We start from the raw sequence: 12,833 nt of genomic DNA, 5'->3' as shown, positions 1-12,833 counted from the left end.
CCCATGGCGCTCGCCGCAGTGCACACTGCCAGAGCAAATCGTCATGTCTGCAGCAGGGCACTCTTTCTGTCCCTGTAATAATCCTCCTGTGGACGTGCTGTGTCCAGGGAAAAGGCCCATCGAGTGGGGGCGTCACCCCTAGGAAGGCTTGAGACTGCAGGGCGGGGGCGAGGGGGCCGCGTTCCCTGGGAGTTGGTCTGCAGGGTTGGGAGGGGCAGGCCCAGACTTGTGGGCAACCGCCCTCTGCAAAGTCCCCGTGCTTGCACGCATTCCTTCAGTGCCTGCGTCGTGCAGGGTGCTCTTAGAGATGCTGGGGGGACATTATTGAGTACAACCAACCCCAGTGCCTGTCCTCACGCAGCCTCCATTCCAGGGCGAGAGACTGTCGTTTCTCTAGAAGCATGTGCTGCTGGACCATGCATGGGCTCGGAAGACGCAGCGAGTGAACGAAGCCGGGCTCGCAGGAATAGATACCGCGCACGTCCGTGCATATGAGACGCCCCAAGGAGGCACTGGGTGCCTGGGGAGGGGGCGTGCGAAGGTAGTGGTAGAAGGGGGCAGAGCCTCCGTCCTGCCCGATGAAAGAGTTCTGGAAGTGGACGGTGGTGAAGGCCGCACGAGAGCTTAAGTGCGCTTCGTGCCATGGAACCGGACACTTAAACGTGGTTAAGATGGGTGATTTGATGTTCCGTATTTCAACACAATTTTAAAAATAAAAATAAAAAGAAGAAAGAAAGGTAGGTAGTGTCTTCCATAAGGATTAAAGCTGTGAGGTAAGTGAGAAAGGCCGGGGCGGGTTGGGGTGAAGGCGGAGGATGGCCTTAGTGTGAAGGGGAGGCAGCTCTGGGCGAAGGGAAGGCCGCCGTTGCCGGACAGCGTGGGGCTTAGGTTCGAAGGGGATCCCTCTGGCCATTCTGGTCGGGGAGGCCGAGGGCTCTTGGGAAGTGAGAGACTTTGCTGGGGTGGGGACAGGCTGGGGCTTCCTGTCATCAGTTCATGAGCTCATACCAGGAGCTGTGGTTCTCTGTGGCAGATTTTTCTGGAGTCCTCCCTGTCGGTCCCCAGATGTCACTTCTCCCTTCCCAGTGTGGGCGGGTTGGAGCAGGTCAGGGGCAGGAGTGGGCCAGCTTGGCCAGACTCTGGCTCCTCCTCTTCAAGCTTTGAAGCTGCACAGCTCCTTGGAGCCGCACTGCCATCTCTGGGCCCCGGACCTGCCCCGGTGTGGGACCCCTCCCCTGCAGGACATTCCGGAGTTGCTCTAAGGAGGCCCGTGCAGACCAGGCAGTGCTGGGGCCTGGGCTGGAGCCCCCAGCTCTTCCTGCCTTGCCCATCCTCCTCCAGCTGAGTCTGGGTGTCTGCTTCTGCAGAGTGAGGAGGTCGGATGTGTTCTGGTCTGGATTCCAGTCCAGACTCTGTGCTGGCAGACGGAATCTTCGAAAGCTTCTGGATGCACGTGGGAGGGTCCCCCTGGGTGCCCAGCCCCACAGCCCAGCCTGGGACTGAGGACCTTCTGTGCATCTCCGCAGGGGTCCCTGCTGCCACTTTAGGGATGGGGGAGGGTCTGTTCCAATCCTGTAGCTCTGGCCCAGACATTCCAGGGATGACCTCAGGAGTTGCTGGGGGAAACGGCAGGAGATGGGGTTCTAGAATAGGGGTCTGGGGCCAGTCGGGACAGGAAGAGAGGTCAGTGGTTCGAAGATCCACGTCATTATGGAGCCCACCGAGCCCACTCCCCAGCTGGTGCCTGGTTTGTTCCCTGAGAGCCCAACCCCCTGCCCTCTGTCTTTTTAGAGGGGCCCGGAGGGCCGGGCTGCAGACGGAAGTCTGCTCTACCACCAGACGGTGTGGGGTAAGTGGTGAGAGGGAGGACTGAAGGAGCAGGGCTGTGAGCTGGGTGCTGGGTCTGGGCACGTGTCCTGCCATCCCGTCTCAGCAAGTCCTTGGGGCTGTCCAGGGCAGTCACCATGAGCTCCAAGCGACGACTCGATTTTCATTTTACGTTAAAGTGAGATAAAATCTAAAATTTCCTTTCCCGGTCACAGGAGCCCTACTCCAGGTGCTCACTAGCCACGCGTGGCTGGTGGTGGCCGTACCGGACAGTCTAGACGCAGAACGCTTCCATCGAGGAAAGTTCTTTGGGGCAGGGCCTGTCTCGTTTCTAGCATAACCCCACAATGGAGACTGTTGCCCCCATTTTATGGATGAAAAAGCTGAGGCTTAAAGCAGGGACTGACTTCCTGGTTGTGTAGCCCGTGGGCGCCAGAGAGTGCTCGAGCCCGGGGCCGGTGGGCCTCAGTGCGTGGGGGTAGGGGCGGTGTGCTCCCATGTCCGTGTCCGGCTGCCCAGCTCGCTGGGGCCCATAGAGGTCGAGGATCATCTTCGGGCCACACATAGGCCCTGGGACCCCGCCTCCTGGCTCTGTTACCTGGTGGGGCGTAGTCTTCAACAAAAAGGCATATCAGGGTTTCTTATGCAGTTTGGAACCTCCTCAGCCTGATCCCTTCAGACCGAACCCCTCGGGAGGGGTTTCAGGAGGTGTTGCCGAGAAACTCTTCTTTAAAGTGAGAGGACCCTAGCCAAAACCCAGCTGCCCCCCAGAGCACGAGTGCATCTGGCTCTTCCTCCAGCGGGACTGTGATGCAGCCTCCGACGGGGAGGAAGTGCGGACACCTGCAACGGCCTGGGTGAGCCTTGCCAACGTGTTTCTATGAAAAAAGCCGGACACTAGAAGCCACATAGTGTGTGGTTCCCCTGACAGGAGACGTCCAGAAGAGGTAAATCTTAGAGTCGGAGAGTAGACTGGTGCGTGCCAGGGGCTAGGAAGAGGGGGAAGGGAAAGCGAGAGGCCGTCTGGTTTGGGGGGCAATGAGAATGTTCTGGAACGGAAGAAGGTGCTTGCACGGTGAATGTGGCACAGGCCCCCGAGTCGTGTACTTCAGCGCGGTGGAAGTGGTCAGTTATGGGTTGTACGTGTTTTGCCGCACTGAGGAAGTGAGGCACAACGGCGGGATCTAGATGGCGCGGGTGTGGGTTTGCTGCGTAAAGGGTTTTGGACTTTCCCATATGTTTGAGCATCTTCATGATAAAAGGGGGAGGGGAAAAGGCGAGAACAAGACTGTGGAGGGAGGGGTGTCTGGCTGGCTCAGGGTCCCGAGTTCAAGCCCCGTGTTGGGCCTACTTCCATACGTACATAAAAACTTTTAAAAATTAATAAATGAAAAAGATTGTAAAAGGAGAACGTTTGTAAGGCTGCGGCCTTCGGGCTGGACTCCCGTGTGGGCCGTCCTTGGGTCTGTCTGTGTTAGAGCTGCGAGCTGAGGTCTCTGTGACGGCTTCAGGCTGTGGAGAGCCTTCACCCCATTCGATCTCGGGGAGCAAGGAGAGGTGGGGTGTGGGGTGCTGTGCCTGCTATGGAGACGGGGTTCCCCGAGGTGGTGTGTTTTCTGGTGCCTGTGCCCCCTCACTGTTCCCAGCCATTTGGGTGTCCCAGGGCCTGGGGGTACAGACTCGGAGTGGGGGGCTTATCCTGCTTTGTCATGAGGAATGTTGGTCCAGAGACATGGCTGGGCCTGCCCCGTCACGTGATCTCCATGAGGAGATTCAGAGACCCCAAGCCAGGCCTCCTGGCTCTCTCCCCAGCCCCATTTCTGCTGCTCCGAGTGTGACTGAGCCAGTGGCAAAGGCCGCCCTGGAGCTGGGCTCTGTATGGAACTAGTGGGGCCACAGAGGGCAGGCGGGAGCAGGTGTCCTACAGGGTCCGCCGCCCTGCCCCCCACCCCCGCCTTGCCCCTCCGCATGGATGGCTCTGGGCAAAGGAGTCCTCTGCTGGGGACACACTTGTTCCTGATGGTGGGAGATGTGGCTGACACTCATGAGGCCTGTGACTGGGGGTCCGGCCACTCTAATTTTTAGAAATGGGGAGGTGGGTGGAGGTCTCCAGTGCCTCCCCGGACACCAGGGCCCCAGGCTTTGCCCAGGCCGTCGGAGGGGCTCTGGTTCCAGCCCCTGTGGTTCCTGTGGTCTGGCCGGCAGCGCGACCTGAGATGAGGGCACAGCTCTGGGGGTGGGGTGGGGTGGGGGAGCAAGGAGCCGGGTGAGGCCGTTTCTCCCACTGCCGCCCGTGCAGAGCGGCTCCTTGCCCCAGGGGGCCGCCGCCGTGGGCCCGGCTTGGGCTGGGGGAGGCTGCGCGGGGAGAAGGTGGGGATTGGCTCTCCGCTGACGCCTTCCCGCTGGCATATGGCTCCTCCGCCCGCTGCAGGCTCTGCCAGCGGCTCCCCCTTCTCCATGGCAACTTAGCTCAGTGGTCCCAGTGGAGGAGAGAGAACCAATTCTCCCTCTTCCCTCCCTCCCTCTCCTCACCCCACCTCTTCCTCCTGCGTCCCTGCCGGCCCCGGGCTCCTGCGTGTTGGCCGGCCGTCTGTCTGTCCGTCCCGGAACCTCCGCGCTCGGGGGCACCCCCCGGTCCAGGCCTGGGTTGCCAGCGGAGCTGCGAGCCGGGGGCGGCTCCCTGAGGCCGGCAGCATGGGGAGCCGGGCGGACCTCCGCAGACACGGGGGGCTGCGGGACGAGCCCCGGCCCGGGGCGCTCCGGCTCTCACACTCTGTCCCCCCTCTTCCCCTTCCTTATATTTTCTTCCTGAAAGGTAATTTTCTGCGAAAACTGTCACAGCCTTAGGAGGGGTTTATTAGCGAGGAAGGCTCATTCTGGTCACGTGGGCTGCTGGTTTTCTCTGAGTAGCTGGGATGGAGGGAGCTGGGGAGGGAGAGGCATGGCCTTCGCGCCGGCTGGGAGGGGGCTTGGCGGCACTGGGGGGCGTGGGGTCCCCTGGGCGGCTCTGAGCAGCCTGGCTCCTGGCCCCTGCCCTTGGGCCCGCTGCTGTCTGTTACACTCCTGCTTTCCCGTGTAATTGCCACACAGCATGGACAGTCTGCTTTCCTGGACCTGGTCTGGCCGGGGCAAGGGATGTGGCGAAGCACACACGTGCACCCCACATGGGGCAGGGCTCCCAGTGGCCCTCGCATGTCTCTGCCTGGTTCACTCTCACCTGGAAATGGAGCGTGGTGGGGGAATGTGCTGTCCCTGTAACCAAGGATCTCCGGGAGGATAGAGGAAGCGAGGAGCAGCTGCTGGATGGTTCCTGGCAGCTTGGCCATCTGTTTGGGACAGTCCCTCAGCAGAGTTTGGTTCAGACAGGACTTTAAGACCGCTGCCCAGTGGGTCGAATCCTATCTTGTCTTCCCCACTTCCGGCCGGCCGTGGGGCTCGGGATGGCTTTCCTGGTGGGAGCTGAAAGCATTCCTACAGGAAAAGCTGTAGGCTTTCCTGGTGGGCGCTGTAGGTCCCGGGGCATTCTCCAGCTGTGCGCCCTGTTGGGGGGAGTGTGGGGGGTGGGCAGCTCCCCCTCACCTCCTGCGCAGCAGCGGGGGGCGAGCCTCCCGTGGTCAGCTAGAACCTCTCTTATGTCGATGGAAAGTGAGGTGCAAAGGGGAGGGATTTAGCATCTCGTCCTTAGAAGCCCCGGGCTGAATGGTGTCTAAGAAGCCGTCTGTGATCTTTAAATAGAAAGCCAGCGAGCGCCAAGTGGCCCGTCTGACTCACAGGGAAGCTTCAAAGTTTGGTGCAGGTATGCGGGGAGACTGAAGGGGGCGCCTGACGCCCCGGTGTGGGGGCGCCTGAAATGGCAGCTGTGTGTCCTGGAGTCAGGCTCCCGGGCTCTGGGGGGATTATATATTGTTTCGGGGTCTTCTCTGACAGATGCTCTAACAACAAATCAGCCTCGAAAGGCAGCCGGAGACAGGGCTCCCCGTCTGGTTCTGGGGTCGGGCCTCTCCCAGCTACATTTGCACATCCCCCAAAGCCCTGTTTCTCCCAAGCTGCACTCCACTCTGAGTTCCGGGTGCTTCCCCTTGATAATCAGGCCGGTTCCTGTCGGGCTGGACGGGAAGAATGCTTCTGTGTCTGCAGATGTCTGTGCTGTCCTGCTTTCCCTTCGCTTTGAGCCTGGAGTCTGTCACGGAGACCCTCCTGGCATCTGGGTGCTGTGCAGGCTTCTTAACGACATTACCCGCGTCTGGACTCTCCTTGGTTTGCTGTAAATTCTGATAAGTTTACGAGTTGAATGACGGTTGGGGGGGCGGTGTGCTGGTTTTGTTCAGTTTGCTTTTGGCTTGCTGGCTCAAGGCGTTATCTGATGTGACCCGAAAGAGGTCTGCCCCATTGTGTGGCAGCAATCTGTGGATTGTGTGGCGGCAATCCGCTCCCATGTTTGCTGTCACCCTCCGTGGGAAGCTGGCCCGCGGGCTGCAGCTAGGGTGACTCTGCCCCCACCCTCCGCCCGGGGTCTTTCCTGTGCATCTGGGGTGGGGGGTTGCTTTGGTGATGATACACGTGTGTGTTCAGTCATCCCAGCAAGCCCTAAAGTCAGAAGGACGGCAGAGCGCGGCTGGCGTTGGAGGAGGGAAGCTGTGCTCCAGCAACCCGCCTGCTTTCATCCGAAGTGAATCCCAAGTGCTCTCTGCCAGCCCCCCCACCCCGGGGCCCCCAGCACCAGGAGCCAGCCTCCTCCCTTAGTGTAATTTCACGTCGCAGTGACTTACTTGAAAGCTTCTGTAAAGAGCTAGAGAGGGTGTGAGAGTAGGTCGGAGAGGTGGGGGCCCGGGCTGCCGATGGCTCCAGCCGGAGAAAGTGTGGAAAGCTCATTCCAGGAAAAGTGGAATAATCACCCGTTGGCTGGCGTTCAGGCGGTGAGTGACTCTCTCCTCTTTAACTCCACGGGAGCACTGGGATCCAGGGAAGGGCTCGGTGGGAAGCCCGGTGGTTCGGGCAGCTCTCACGAGGCTGTGGGAGAGAGATCTGTTTTACTTTTTCCCCCAAGCGCTGGTGTCCAGCACCCAGGCTGTCCCAGGCGGGACGGCAGCGCTGCCTCTGCGTCCGGGATTCTGGGACTCGGGACTGTGTCCGCCCGGGAAGCCGAGCCGATGCCCTGGTCCAGCCCCGGGCCCAGCCTGCAGAAAGTCTGCTGGTGGTGGCTGCCGCTCTTTGTGCCACACACACGGCTTTAGAAAGTGAGCAGGAGAAAAGAAGCTCACGAGTGTTCGTAATCCCAAGCTGTCTTGTGATGTCCCTCTCTCACACACGTGCGTGCACACACCCACACACGCGCGCGTGCAGTTACACGTGTGTTCACACCCTACACTCACACACACCCCTACTCTCTGCACACACATGCGGTCCCACATGCACACACACACTCCCACACATGCATGCACACCCGTACACACACTTACACACATGCACACTTGTACACACAGGTCCGTCGTCCCCTTCTGTCATCAGGGCGGCCCGGACCCCTGGGCATTCTGCTGTTGGCGGCATGATCTCCTATGCATGGCCCCTGGTGTTGGTGAGGTTGTGCGGCTCCCCTCTCATGCGCCGCTTTCTGGCCTGTGTCTCGTGTGTGAGACAGACCGTTCCCACCCCACTTCTCCCAGCGCCCCCTTTCCCGTGCCCCCAGGGCTGTGCTGTTGGATGCAACACAGACAGTGGCGTGCTGGTGTGTGCAGGGAAAGCCCCCAGTTGCCGGCTTTGCATCCTGGGCCCCTGAGCGTCTCAGGCCAAAAGGAAGGAGGTTGTCAGACTGCCGGACGGCAGATGCGCGCACGCGCACCCGCGCTCCGGAGTATTCATGGTCAGGCTTGCTTGGCTTTGCATCCCGTGTTCTCCCCAGTTCTGGTTCGTTTCTCAGAGCACAGTCGCGGCAGACTCTGCACCCTGCCCCCTTGCCGGCACACATCTCAACCAAGCTAACCATCTGCAGACGCGTTAGAGAAGTGTTCGGTGTGGTCCCATTCTACAGAGGAGCACACTGAGTCTCAGAGGGCTTGAGTAACCCGCCTGGGGAAGTCAGAGCATGAACTCAGATCTCAGATTCAAATTCATTCATTCACTGGGCGCTGTGCCACTGGGCTTCGGGAGGGAGAGGAGTCCTTCTGTCCCACTTGTCTGAGAAAGAACAGGGTCAAGTGGGGAGCAGGCTCTGAAGGAGGCCACAGCCCAGGGCCTGAGTGGAGACCCCCTCACTGCCTGCCTCCCAGCCCCCCACTCCTGCCTGAAACTTGGGAGCCAACACTGCCCCATCGGGAACCTCCGTCACCGGGTCTGGACCCGTTCTTCTGCTCTCTTTTAAAAATGTTTCTGGCATCATCCCTTCATGGGGAGGACAGTCTGCAGAGAGGGGTCTGTCTGCTTTATGCTGAGAGCTTGTGTGTGGCGGCTCAATGTAGTAGGAGGGGCACTGCACATCAGGAGACCGAGCCTCAGTTTCCCCGTCTTTCACATGCCTCAGCATAAAGGAGGGGCTGCGAGGGTGCCCGGCAGGGGGGATTGTGATCAGGCCCTAGGACTTCACAAAAGCATATGCCTGGACGGTTCCAAACAGACTGTAGGCGCGTTGATTGTGTGCAGAGACACACAGAGAGAGGGCTCACACGGTAATGCACTTGGATTAAACAGTTGTGCCGGTGAGAAAGTATATGAAAATTCTCACATTGTATTTGCAACTTCTCTGTACGTTAAAAATTACATGAAAGAAAAAAAGGACTTAGGCAATTTGAGGGCTTTCCCCAAAGATGGGCAGAATCAGGACTTAACCGAGGAGGGTTCGTACCTCAGAGACCCTCACAAGAAGCCACATGGATAAGCCCGATGGCCGTGGGGAGAGGTGGCCACTGGGGTGAGATTTTTTAGGCCACGGCAGTCTCTCCAGAGGCAGTGGTCCTGCGTGCAAGGGCTTCCGAGGTCAGGTTCCTCCCTGGGCTCCCTGACGGGGCACCAGGCTGGGATGCCTTCCCCAGAACCACTGCCTGGTGGCCTGAGTCGTCTTCTGTAGGACCCAGCCTGCTGCCTGCCCCAGGCCCAGAGAATATTGTTTATAACTCTTGATGGTTTCTTGCTGGGGTGCTGGTTTGTCCTGTGGTTGCGAATGCACCCATTAGGTCAGCCTTGTGGCCCCTGGCCGCCTGGGCTCCTGAGAGCTCCTCCAGGTGAATGGCCACCCTCCAATCCTCAAGGCAGTCACGGGGAGGGAGCGCCAGACCTCCAGTCCTGTCCCTGTTCCTTGCAACTTCCCCTGCCTCCATTATCCCCCTGACAAAGCCCTGCTTGCTGGAAGTGAATGAACCAGGCATCTGACATGCTCTGTTCCGTTCCACCAAGCAGCAGCTGCCCAGCGTGTGCCTCAGTTTCCCTACCTTGTTGCCCTAGCTGGAGGCGCTGTCCTCCCCAGGTCCCTATCACTTCTCTGCAGGCAGCCCAGAGGGGAGCAGGGAGGACAGGAGACACCCCATAGGAGCGCTGGGGTGCTGGGCCACCTCTAGCCTGCCTCCCAGCCTCCAGTGCCCACCCAGCACTAGGGGAGAGCAGAGGGTAGAAGCGGGTCAGAAAACCCTGGAGAATTCCCTTGGCCTCTCCGAGCCTCGGTCCCTTGGTCTGTATAACAGAGTTCATGGCAGGTGCCCACTGGAGACCAGGAAGGACAAGAGGACGGCGTGTCGGGGGGGCACTCTTGTCTGCACCGGTGCCCTTGCTTGGCCTATCGTTCTGAGCCCTTGTGTAAGCACTTCACAGCTTCCTAGGTGTGGGTACACATTATCGAGGCCTGTGGCTGTGACCGGGCTCCGGCAGGGCTGTGGCAGACTGCGCAGACAGGGACCCGGGGCACAGGCCACTCTAAGCTGCTCTTACCGCCTGGCTTCATTTGCCCGCCGGACCCCTGCTCACCTGCTTGGCTGAGGCCTTCCTGAGACTCTGGGCTCCCGGCATGGGCAGACTGGGAGGTAGGGGCAGACGTGGGGTGGCAGGAAAAGCAAGGCTCGTCGGCCACGAGCTAGAGGGTGAGTCCTGGCTCTGTGACCTCCAGAAGCTGCCAATCCTGGGAACCTTAGCTTCCCCCCATGCAGAACAGGGGTGCTGGGTGAGAACGTGAGACTGTGCTTGCCTGGCCTACAGGAGTAGGGTGACAGGGTGACCGTTTTATAGGGCTCTCCTCCAGTGCAGGACTTAAAAATGGATTGCTTTCAAACGGCCACTCCGTATCAAAGCCCATCCTCTTAGGATCAAGGCCAGGCCAGCTGCTGTTTTTCGTGCTCTCCAATGTTGGGCAGGCCGGGGCTGCTGGCAGCCAGGGGGACCTTCTGTCGGGAGGCGTGGTCACTGAGCTGCCCGGGGCATGGAAGATGAAGCCTGGGCTCTGCCAGTCCCCTGAGCACACATGGCACATGGGATTGCTGATGGGGAAACCTCGGTTTCCCCATCAGCTGGGTGTGTCCCAGCCAGAGCTGCTTGTGGCTCTAGTGCCCACAAAGAGAGCCAGGGCCAGAACTGATGCTCAGATCACCGCCTAGATGTCTGCCTTCCCAGGCAGGGGTCGGCACACACACTGGGCTTCTGGGTCAGGCAGGGCCGATGGGGAGACCAGCAGAGACACAGAGCTTTCCCGAGTCACCCAGCCATGCTGGGTGGCTCCTGGAGGCAGGACGGAATCAAACCTCCCCCCTTCTCCTTCTGGCCCGTGCCCCACTGCTCCCCTTTTACAGCTGTGGGGGGGCCATGCTAGGGACATGGTGATGGCCCTTCTGAGCAGTGCTGGCCCAAATCCTGGCCTTCTCAGGCTCAGCTCTTACTCTACCATCCACCCAGGTCAGGCTGATGCGTAAGGGGGTGTGTGGGTGCCGGGCTCTTAGGAGGGTCCCCTCCAACCCCTTGCAACTACCCCAGGCCAGGCTGAAGAACCGGGTGGTCCCTGTGAGGTCCGAGTGGCAGCCTTGCCTACAGCTTGAGGAAGAGGCTCTGCCCTGTGCCTTGGAGCAGAACCTTCCATCTGACAGGCAGCCCCACTCTGTGACCGCTTGGAGGTCGTGGGAACCACGAGTGGCAGCCAGCGGGAGGGGCTCCTGTCTCGGCCTGGCAAGTGTCATGTTCATCTGAGCTGCCCTGCCCGGGCGCTCCAGGAGCCTGTTTGTGAAGAGAGGGCTCTTGGGGAACAACCATCGAGCGCCTGCCAGTGGCGGGGGGGGGGTCCCCCAGGGCACAGAGCCACTGCCACCATGGGCCTCAGGCCCTTGGAAACGGTCTAGCTCAAGCCTTCCCTGCCCCTGGGAAACAGACCTGCAAACGCCAGGGTCCTCCCACAGCCCCAGAGGGTATGACCAGGGTAGGACTTATGCCCCCAAGAGTGGTGGACTGTGCTGGGGGGCAGGCAGGAAGCTGGCCGAGCCTCTGGGCTCCGCCTGCCTGTCTCAGTGCGGCCCCTGGGCCCTGTCTGGCTTTCCTGTCCCCCTGTAGCATCTCCTGGCTGGCCTTGCTGCCCAGGGCTGCCCACTCCTCTCTAGTCGGTGGAAATGTGGTGGCCGTGTTACTGCTGGTGTGCAGGGCTCATGCTGGGACGCAGCTTCGCAGTTCCCAAAGCGTGTTGCCTCCAGGTTTATTCTTGAGGCTCACCGTGGCCTTGTGAAATGGTCAAGGCAGGGGACCAGAGTCTTTTCTATGGAGGGACAGAGAGGCAGAGGGAACTACCCAAGGTCAGCCAGCTGCTCTGGGGCAGAATTTGGACTCCATGTCATTTACCTAACAAATATTGGCTGGGCACCTGTTTTGGTCAAGAACTGCTCTGGCCAGGCCCCGGGAAGGCCACTGTGAGCGAGACACGGCCTGAGCTTGAAGGCAGAGCAGGCAGGGACATTGAAGTCTCAGAAGGGCCAAGCGGAGAGTCAGCACCAGGAGCCTGGGCAGCCAATGAGCCCTCAGGGATCCCTTACCTGGAAGAAGGGCTCTTTGAGCCTGAATCAGAGGGCTCAGTCATCTGACTGCAGACCCAGAGGGACACCTGGAACCTAGGCCACGTGTTTTCACCTCTGGTAGGCTTCCTGATGTCACTGGGGAAGGTGCGTTGAATGCAGGGTCTTGGTCTTCTCCTCCAGAGGTTCTGATTCTCGGGGGGAGGGCTGGCCATCTGCATTTTGAACAAGCTCCCTCAGTGTTTCTAAAGCAGCTCATCCCTGAGAAATGCTGGGCTGGGCTTCTCAGAGCCCCTCGAGCTGGGATGGTCCTAACTTGTCCCTAGGCACAGTAGCAGCCACAGAGCTGCTGGCCTGCTGGGGCTTTCTAGATGCTGAATTGTCAGGGAAGCCTTGGCCGGCTTCTTACTGCAGTGAGAGGTTCCTCCAGGATAGAGACCAGTAGGAGATGCTGAGCCAAGATCAGGGTGGGGGTGGGGCACTTCTAGTCAGAGAAACCTGCAGTCCCTGGATTGGGGCCTCACCTGGGGTGGGGGGTGCTTCTGGCTGCTTGCTTAGGGTTGGTGCCCCTAGGGGCCTAGAAAAGGCTGTCCAGGTGCAGTATGGGGAAGCAGGGAAAACAGAGAGGCCGGTTGGCTGCATGTCCAGTGGCCGCTTCCCCTGAGTGTCTGTATTGTGGATGCAGAAGGGCTACTCACTGGCCCTCAAGTACCCTTAGCTAGTTGGCTGCAGACCTGGTGGCAGCACAGTCACAGGCTTACTCCCTCCTGCCTGAGTGCTGGTGTGGCCTCCCCACCAGGACATAATGGGTTCTTCTCCTGCACATGTGCAAAGCAGGGGGAAACTGGCTAACATCTGTGCGGTCGGTTTGGGCAGTGTCCTGCTTCCCAATGCCATAGATCCCGTGTCCCGTCCCCTGGGGCTGCCAGCACACCGGACTGCAGGCTGGGCTGAGAGCAACTGAACTTGATCATCTCATACTTCTGGAGGTCAGAAAGCTGAACTCCAGGTGTCTGCAGGCCCGTGTGCCCTCCAAAGGCT

The 12,833-nt window shown here is 60.0% G+C and overlaps 1 protein-coding gene and 1 long non-coding RNA gene across 19 annotated transcripts in view; one reads left to right on the top strand and one right to left on the bottom strand.

The window, feature by feature from the left end:
* PITPNM2 (phosphatidylinositol transfer protein membrane associated 2) overlaps nucleotides 1–12,833 on the top strand; it is a 135,479-nt gene that overhangs the window by 56,266 nt on the left and 66,380 nt on the right. The window lies entirely within an intron of this gene.
* On the bottom strand, nucleotides 4,599–12,028 carry LOC131811449 (uncharacterized). Its single transcript, XR_009345940.1, has 3 exons — nucleotides 11,908–12,028; nucleotides 6,597–6,837; nucleotides 4,599–6,414 (listed from the first exon to the last, which is right to left on the bottom strand). It is a non-coding gene; the product is annotated as an uncharacterized LOC131811449 (long non-coding RNA).

Source organism: Mustela lutreola, chromosome 11, assembly GCF_030435805.1.
Source record: "Mustela lutreola isolate mMusLut2 chromosome 11, mMusLut2.pri, whole genome shotgun sequence".
Taxonomy (NCBI): Eukaryota; Metazoa; Chordata; class Mammalia; order Carnivora; family Mustelidae; genus Mustela; species Mustela lutreola.
This window is presented reverse-complemented; position numbering and strand designations above follow the sequence as displayed.